Here is an 8,646-nt window from a genome sequence, read left to right as displayed (position 1 = left end):
CGGTACTCTGAGCGCTGTTTCTCAAACTTGCTCATTATTCGAACGTATTCAATTAATATTACCTTATTTTCCTTTATTTTATTATGTTACTAGCTGGCGACACGGCGCGGCGTCCAGATAAGGGGGAAACTTGAAACTTGTATTTCATGGCCGAATGGCAGGATTTTTAGGTAAATGAACAAAGTAGGTTTGATGATGAACATATGAGGGGTTGGGAAACCAAGGCTGTACCTCCACGGCGAAAACGCTCCACAATCGCCCACCGAGTAAAAATCCGCTCATCCATTAGCCCAACAAAACGAAACCGCTCAGCTGGCTGTGTCTGTAGCATAAACGCTCACCTCCAACCTTGGAGAATAGGAGATGAGCGTTTATGCTCCGGACTCTGCCAGCTGAGCAGATTCGTACTGTTGGGCTACTAGATGAGCGGATTTAATTCGGTGGGCGATTGTTGAGCGTTCTTGCAGTGGAAGTATCGAAATTTAATCTTGTCCGATCAAAAAAAATTTGAAAGTAGACGCTTGAAAATAAAGCTTATATCGTTAAAAATTGATATATAATCATAAATATACTTTGGGGTCATTTCTTCATTAAAAAAAACATTTTTTCGTTCAAAGTTTTTTCCCAAAAATAAATAATTATTTTTCCTGGAAGTAAGGAAATAAAACTTTGTAAGGTTCACTGTTAATTAATTATGGGCACGACCCGGGTTTCGTTACGTTACTAACTTTTTTCTAAAAACTTTGAACAAAAAAACGTTTTTTTTAATGAAGAAATGACCCCACAGTATATTTCTGATTAAATATCAATTTTTAACGACATAAGCTTTATTTTCAAGCGTCTACTTTCAAATTCCTTGATCGAACAAGATAAAATTTCGATACTTCCACTGCAAAAACGCTCAAAAATCGCCCACCGAATTAAATCCGCTCTTAAATTAAAATTAAACCTTACAAAGTTTTATTTCCTTACTTCCAATATGGAGAGGTTTCACAAAGTAAAGCCTGAAGTTATTAGTTACAATTATTTTTTCTTTTATACGAGCAATCTCCCGCATTGTGATATGATTCAGTTTGTAAATAACTATCGAATGATTGTCTAGGAATACGAGTGAGTCTCTGATATATGCAGATATCCAGTGGAAAATCAAATGCACTACTAATTATCTAATTGAACTCGATTGTTTTCATTACCTAATTAATGTAATCAGCTCCGTTTAGAAAAAAAGAAATCACTTGTGCCCTTTGGCTTGTCACCCACTCATATGTAACGGCAAACAATGGAAACAAAAGATTTCCGAAATTCGCGCGGTGGTAATAATGAAATTTCTGGCTTTTGGGGAATCAAATGCCAGTCGAAAGAAAATTAATTGCGTGTGTCCTACGCGGACATTTGTTCCTTTGTGCAAATCCGCGAGGTGCGTGAGTGAGCTGCGCGTTTCTTTAATCTCTTATTGTATTATCTTGTTTCCGTGTATTACTCCCCTTGTTAGCATTGTAACTTCTCACCCCTCACTTTGCCCACCAAAGAGTACGGCCCTGGGGAATTAATTTTCTTTCAAATGTTTAACGGCCGTAGATCGTTTAATCACTTATATAAATCAAATTCCGCTTTTGATTGGAGGTATGTATGCCATAGCTCGTAAAAAATAGTCTAAAGAACGTAAAATAAAAAGGGTAAGATGAGTTACGTTCTTACTCTACCAAGCCTTTCATTAATTATGGTTGAACTATGTCTGTTTAATTTTTACCACGAAATTAATTTATTTTTCGCTGTCTGAAAATTACGATTAGCCTATAAACGATCAGGACAATCCAAGGATTTAAGCTTTTCGCGTCGCGGGATGAGCTTTCAGTTGGTCTGCGGTCGTAAGATATTAAAAAATAGGGTAGTTTCCTTCATCAAAGAAGCCGAAAGGCATTGATTGCGATTCGTTGCCCACCATTAGTTTATAGTGTGTACATAATATTCAAACTATTTGGTATGAGAAATCCCAGTTTAGACGACTGTTGATGGTAAATTTTAACCTCATTTGGTAAAGGCCATATTGGCGCCAATGCGATGCCACTCCGCGTGACGTCACAAGGACCTAGATTCTATACGAGTAGATAGGAGTTTTATATCGTCTGAGATTACCAATGCATATATGAGGCACAGAGCTCAGGGAAACATTTCTTAATAATCACCTATTAAAACTGGCTGAGGTAGGAAAGTTTCCTTCGTTTGATAAGGTATTAATAATCCTTATTTAAGCCAAGCGCTACCTGCTGGCAGGATACTTTGCTACTTGCTAGCATCCTGCATCACAGCGGCGCTCAAAGCCTCGCCTCAAGGTCACCTCACACGGCAGCAGCGGGAACCAGATATACGTCAAACGGGCTTTTCCTACAATTCATACTTAACCGTTGCGTTTTCGCGCGCTTGAAAATTTTCACTTTTCATTTAATCACAAAAAATAGATATCGTCATTTAAAAATCTGAAAGCATGAAATGCGTACTCCAGGCGTAATAATATTCCGATTTAGGCAATAAAAAAATAATAGGAAACTACCGTTTTATAAAATGTCCATCGGAGAAACCGTCAGTGGTTTAATCTCTAATTTGGCGACTTATGATGAGCCTTGTTGAGAGTCTCATAAGGAAATCATAAGATCTATAAAGATTATTTAGCTTTGTAGAATTCAATACTTATAGAGTTTATCCTGAAGACGGAATACGCCATGAGAAACGATAATGAAATATAAAAAAATCTTTGTTTTCAATAGTACATAATTCTTAGAGAGTTTTTTTAGTCCCACAGAAATATTTATAAGTATTCTGTAAGATCCAAATATCTCAAGAGATGGATGATTTTTTGGTATATATCTGTACTTTTGAAGAATTCAATTCGAAAAATTGAACCATAATAAGATATATTCTTCTTTCATAATTTAAATGGGTTGTAGAATTTCATAAGGAAATATAATGCAACTTTATTATACTGTTACGAAATTCATACGAGAACCACCAGACCTTTTGATATGGCCGTTAAGGTTGTTTTTATTCATTCAGCATCAATTTTCACAGAGTGAAAGCTGAATCAATCGATTTGATCGATAGGTATGTAGTATAAGAATTCTTATGCCGTCAAAATGTTATAACATTCTTATCCTTGAATTGGATGGATGAGGCAGATACTTTGTGGAGATCCATTATGAGATATGAAGTGAAACACTTTGCACTTTCCACATAAAAAATTTTATTACACTAGAGTCGACATGTTTCGCTGCACTGCAGCATTATCAAGACAAGAAGTCTTGATAATGCTGCAGTGCAGCGAAACATGTCGACTGTAGTCTAATAAATTTTTATGTGGAAAGTGCAAAGTGTTTCACTTCATATCTCATTCTTATCCTTATAATAACCATATTGAGATACTTCTTCTTCGAATTTGATTTCGGTCTTAATTTTCATGAACTCATCATGAATGTGCTGGAATTATATTAAAATAAACGAAAATCTGCGCTTGCGGCAGTATAATTTATTTGTCTATTAGCTCGATTTCTATTAAGAATAGTTCTCATAGTAATATTTTGTCGTCATAAAACTCTTATAAGATATGTTGCTCTAAGAAGGTATGTAGTTTTTGTACGAATTCCAGCATGAGAAAACATAGTAGGTGAGAGTGTTGTACCACTGAACACTTTTTCAACTTCTTTATATAAATCACAATACATGTATATAAATCACAATATGTTCACAGTGAAACCTCGGTTAGCGAACGCCTCTGATAACGAACAATTCGGATAACGACCAAATATTTCGCTAAACATTTTGCTCGGATAGCGAACAAAATTTCGGTTAGCGAACAGATGTGTAGCGGCCATGTTTATGTTTGGTGCTGTGCGATCTCAAATGGATACAACGTACTTAATACAATGTCTACTACAGTAAGTCTATAAGTAATGCAATGTAATACAATACCTTTATACCCTGTAACTTTCATATATTAGCGAGTCAATAGGAGCTAGGAACCAATTATTCCTATTACCTTTATGTCTTATGGGGAAAATTGTTTCGGATAGCGAACATTTCGGATAACGACCAACTTTCTGGAACGGATTGTGATCGTTATCCGAGGTTCTACTGTATGTATAGTAGGTACCTTTACAATTAATGGATCTAATTAGAACTTGTTTTGTCACTTCCTTGGTTTAGGGGTAGATATATCGTTAGTAGCGTTTGAATTCGCGCTAGTATCACGGCGGAGGGATACGTCGGGCTGACGACGGATGTGGCGGAAGGAGCGTCGCTAGCGTGCGCGAGGAGAAGGAGAACTGACGACGAGCTAGCCTGTCCGGAGGTGGCATATTGTATGCGAGCCCTGGCCTGAGCACACCCATGGTCAGGGGCGGATCCAGGATTTCTTTCTGGGAGGGGCACAAGCAAGGCCGTATCCAGGATTTTGTTCAGGGGGGGGCACAAGGATACCTCGCCATACAAAACGAACGAAATGATAATGGGACCGTTTTAAAAATCTAGCATATTTTTAAGGGTCTGGGGGGGGGGCACGTGCCCCCCCCCTGGATCCGCCTATGCGCATGGTCGTGTTGTACTTGTGCAAATAAATGTGTAAAGCCGAGAGTCTCGTGTCATTTTTAAAAGATCTAACAATATGTTATCTACGTAAAACCCTGCGAATCACCTCCAGGTTGTTTGACAGGGGGTCACCAATCACCAACATGCACCATTCCCATTCTAACTCGGGTAACGTACTGGAAACGCTGCACTTTTTGTTGTAACAACTCAAATCTTGCCGCCTTGCGCTGTACGCGATTGATTTCAGATATCAGTGCTACTTTATACGCTAGCAGCATATTCTAAGTGAGGCCTCACTAGAGTCAGGTAGCTTATCTCTCTCACCTTTTAAGTGCATTTACCGAGAATTCCTTTTTACAAATCCCAGTTTACGGTAAGCTTTCCCTAATACTTCACGTATGTGTTTACCCCGCCAAAGATCCCGAGTAATGGTGACACCTAAGTATTTTACGAAATCGGCATTTAATAATGGAACCTCATTAGCAGTGTAGCTCCTTGAAGATATATCCTTTTCCCAACAAAAGCATCACCATAAACTTTTCAAGATTTAATTCTTAACTCCCAAGTACTGTACGATTCACTTATGGCAACGAGGTCTTTTTCTAATACTGATCTATCGCCATGGTCGTAAACAATTATATCATCTGCGAACTGTATACAATTATATCATCTGCGAACTGTATACAATTATATCATCTGCGAAGAGGCGGATTTCGCTCGTGACCACGGTTGTAATGTCATTTATGTAAAGAAGGAGCAAAAAAAGGAGGAGCATCCGATTATCTGATTAACCGACTCACCAAAACACGTTCGAGTGGATGATGCATGTTATTTTTATAGAATGGGTATTTCCCAGGAAGAGATTTATCAATAATCTGCATGGCGTTAGTCTCAAAGAGAGAGAGAGACCAGAAAATATTCCGGATTAGATAAGCGGGTTATAAGCTTCGTCATCGTGCTTTCGCAAACTTGAATTGCCATCATGATGTACCTACTAAAAGTACATGTGACCTCCTTAAAATATAACAATAATTTTGTATTTTTTTATCAACCGAATTTATAACTATGCTGTCCTTACTAACAATTAAGCTAATGAACATGCAAATTCATGATGCCCTGGATGGGAGAAAATACACCCAGGCGGGGTTCAAACCCACGACCGCTGGATTAAGAGGCAAGGACTTAACCCCGTCTCCATCGAGGTCGGCGAAAATTCTCCGGGCGGGTATTCGAATCCATGTCTCCCTCGTGATAGGTGGGGATACTGACCACTGTACCATCGAGGATCAGCATATACAAGGTCAATTGCACGTCAAAAACACCCCAATCGGGTGTGGTGGCTCTTGAAAAAAAACATTGCGTTTCAAGTTGAATCGAAAAAACCTTATAGATTTCGCATGGATAACTTTAATCTTGACCAGTTTCGTCGCTCCCACTCTGATGCACATTTACAAATCATGGACAGTAGCGTATCTTTGAATTACTTTCGGGGGAGAGGGGTAGGAAGGAAGGGGTCCAAAACCAGGGGATCCGGTGGAAACTATTTAGAAAACAGAACACTACCACTGAGTAGAGGGCTTTAAAATAATTTTAGCACCTTTCATAGGCGAAAAAACTTCATTTTTCTAAAAGGAATATTTTGTGAATTCATGATTTTTCAATATTTTGTTTTCTTTTTTGATGAAGCAGGTAATTGTGTTTTAATATTTAGGGGGGGGGAGGATGAGAGGGGTCCAGCATTATGTTTCTTTTCGTTCGCTTCTTATTTCCGTAAACTTTCGGAATCCTGAGTAACAAACCCTCAAAACTGAACTTCGATGTACTAAAACAACATCCTGCAGTGACCCGCTGATGCAACCCGCGCAATAAAATTTAGACCTTTTTTTGAAGTGAAAACTTCTTATTAGGCGCGTTAGTTACTTTTTTCTGATGGGTAAAAAACTATGAACTCGCGTGATCGTCACCTCAAAATCGTCATCGCCTCGCTGTTTACGAAGGAGAGGAAAAAAAGAGAGAAAAGATTTTTGAAATTGCTCGTTCCTTATGTATGAAAATATGCAGAAAAATTAAGCAGAAAGGGCCCCTACGTATAGCATTGGCAATAGTTAGTCGATTTTGTCCATAACAATAGTCATAAAAATATTTTCTTGAATTTCGGCTAGTAACAACTGGCTTTCCGAGTTTATATTCCTAATCAAGTTGCCGGCGGACTGTTCTCAGTCTTAAGTTGAAACTTGCAGGAAACGTATATTCCATACTGGTCAACTTTGATTTGCCCTCAAATCAGATTAAATGTTGTTATGTTTGTTTATATATCTTTTGGACGAAAAATATGGAATTTTGCAAGGTACAAATCAAGGCCTGCTAACTTTCGTATCTTACTATGTATATAAATGTATTTCTGGTGAAAATATTATTACTTTATCTTGAGTACAAAAGGAGTCATGAATTTTTGATTTTCTCAAATATTTTACCGCGCCAGTATTTCAGCCGCTTGCTATTTCACGGCAGTTTCCGTGGATTTTTCATTCAACTGTCGTCTAACAGTCCTGATCACCATCATAAAAACTGCATGGAAAGTTTTCGATGCCTAATTTCTTATAAACCTTTTTTATGTTCTTAGCTGAGTTTCGACGTTGCTAAATTCAGTTAAGTATCTTTGGGCCTGAATTGCCTATATTTGTTTCGTAAGAAGCTGTCACCTACCAACTGTAGTATCATACGATATAGGTCCATTTATGCTGCGTATAAAATTTGGATAACACTATTAAGTTATTTTTGGCGACAGAATTGTAATTTTTCTCGATTACAATAGGGTAGTTTCCTATCATTTTTTATTGACTAAATCGAAAGATTATTACTCCTGGAGTACGTATTTCACGCATTTAGATTTTTAAATGACGATATCTATTTTTCGCGATTAAATGAAAAGTGAAAAATTTCAAGCGCGCGAAAACGCGACGAAGTATAAATGTCGGGAAAACTCCGTGTGACGTCGTTCTGGTTCCCGCTGCCGCAAGTGAGGTGACCTTGGGGCGAGACTTTGAGCGCTGATACGACGCAGGATGCTAGCGGGTAGCTGAGTACCTTGCTGGATGGTAGCGCTTGGCTTAAAAAAGGTTAATTAATACCTTGTCAAACGAAGAAAACTTTCCGACCTTAGCCAGTTTTAATAAGTGATTATTAAGACATGTTTCCCTGAGCCCTGTGCCTCATGCATGCATTGGTAATCTCGGACGATGTAAAACTCCTATCTACTCGTATAGTAACTGGGTCCCTGTGACGTCACATGGAGTGGAAATCGCATGGGCACCAATCTGGCCTTTTTCAAATGAGGTTAAAATTAACCGTGGCCATTCGTCTAAACTGGGATTTCTAAAACCAAATAATTTGTACATATTATGAATACACTAATGGTGGGTAAGGAATCGCAATCAATGCCTTTCGTTTTCTTTGATGAAGGAAACTACCCTATAAGGGGAGTAATGAATTTGTAATGGCCGCACCTCGTCAGGCTTTCCTTACTGGCCTAAGACTGCAGTAGGCTCCCACCTCCCAAGGAGACCGTTTTGCCATTAGATAGGTGGACAAGATGTGGCTATTGTTTTGACGAGGAAGAGATTTTCCGTGAGGGTTGCATGCACTGCAGGAAGTTTACTTAGCACATCGAAGTTCAGTTTTGAGGGTTTGTTACTCAGGATTGCGAAATTGTTTACGGAAATAAGAAGCAAACGAAAAGAACATAATGCCGGACCCCTCTATTTCCCCCCCCTCCCGAATTATTAAAACACAATTATTTTGCTTCGTCAAAAAAGAAAACAAAATATTTAAAAATCAATTGAATTTGCAAAATATTTTTTTTTGAAAAATGAAGTTTTTTCGTTTGTGAAAAAAGTAAAAATTGTTTTAAAAACCTCAAATTAGCACTTTTTTCGTAATAACGTTTCTTTCACTATAGATTGGACTAGCCTTTTCGTCGGGATTTACTTGAGATTTACTAGTTTGTACTTGATAATGACCTAACGGTTGAAACGCGTCGTACTTTAAATAAACCTGTGGAAAAGTGCC

This window comes from Ischnura elegans, chromosome 12 (genome assembly GCF_921293095.1).
Source record: "Ischnura elegans chromosome 12, ioIscEleg1.1, whole genome shotgun sequence".
Lineage (NCBI taxonomy): Eukaryota > Metazoa > Arthropoda > Insecta > Odonata > Coenagrionidae > Ischnura > Ischnura elegans.
The sequence above is the reverse complement of the archived record's forward strand: the minus strand, read 5'-3'. Positions refer to the sequence as shown.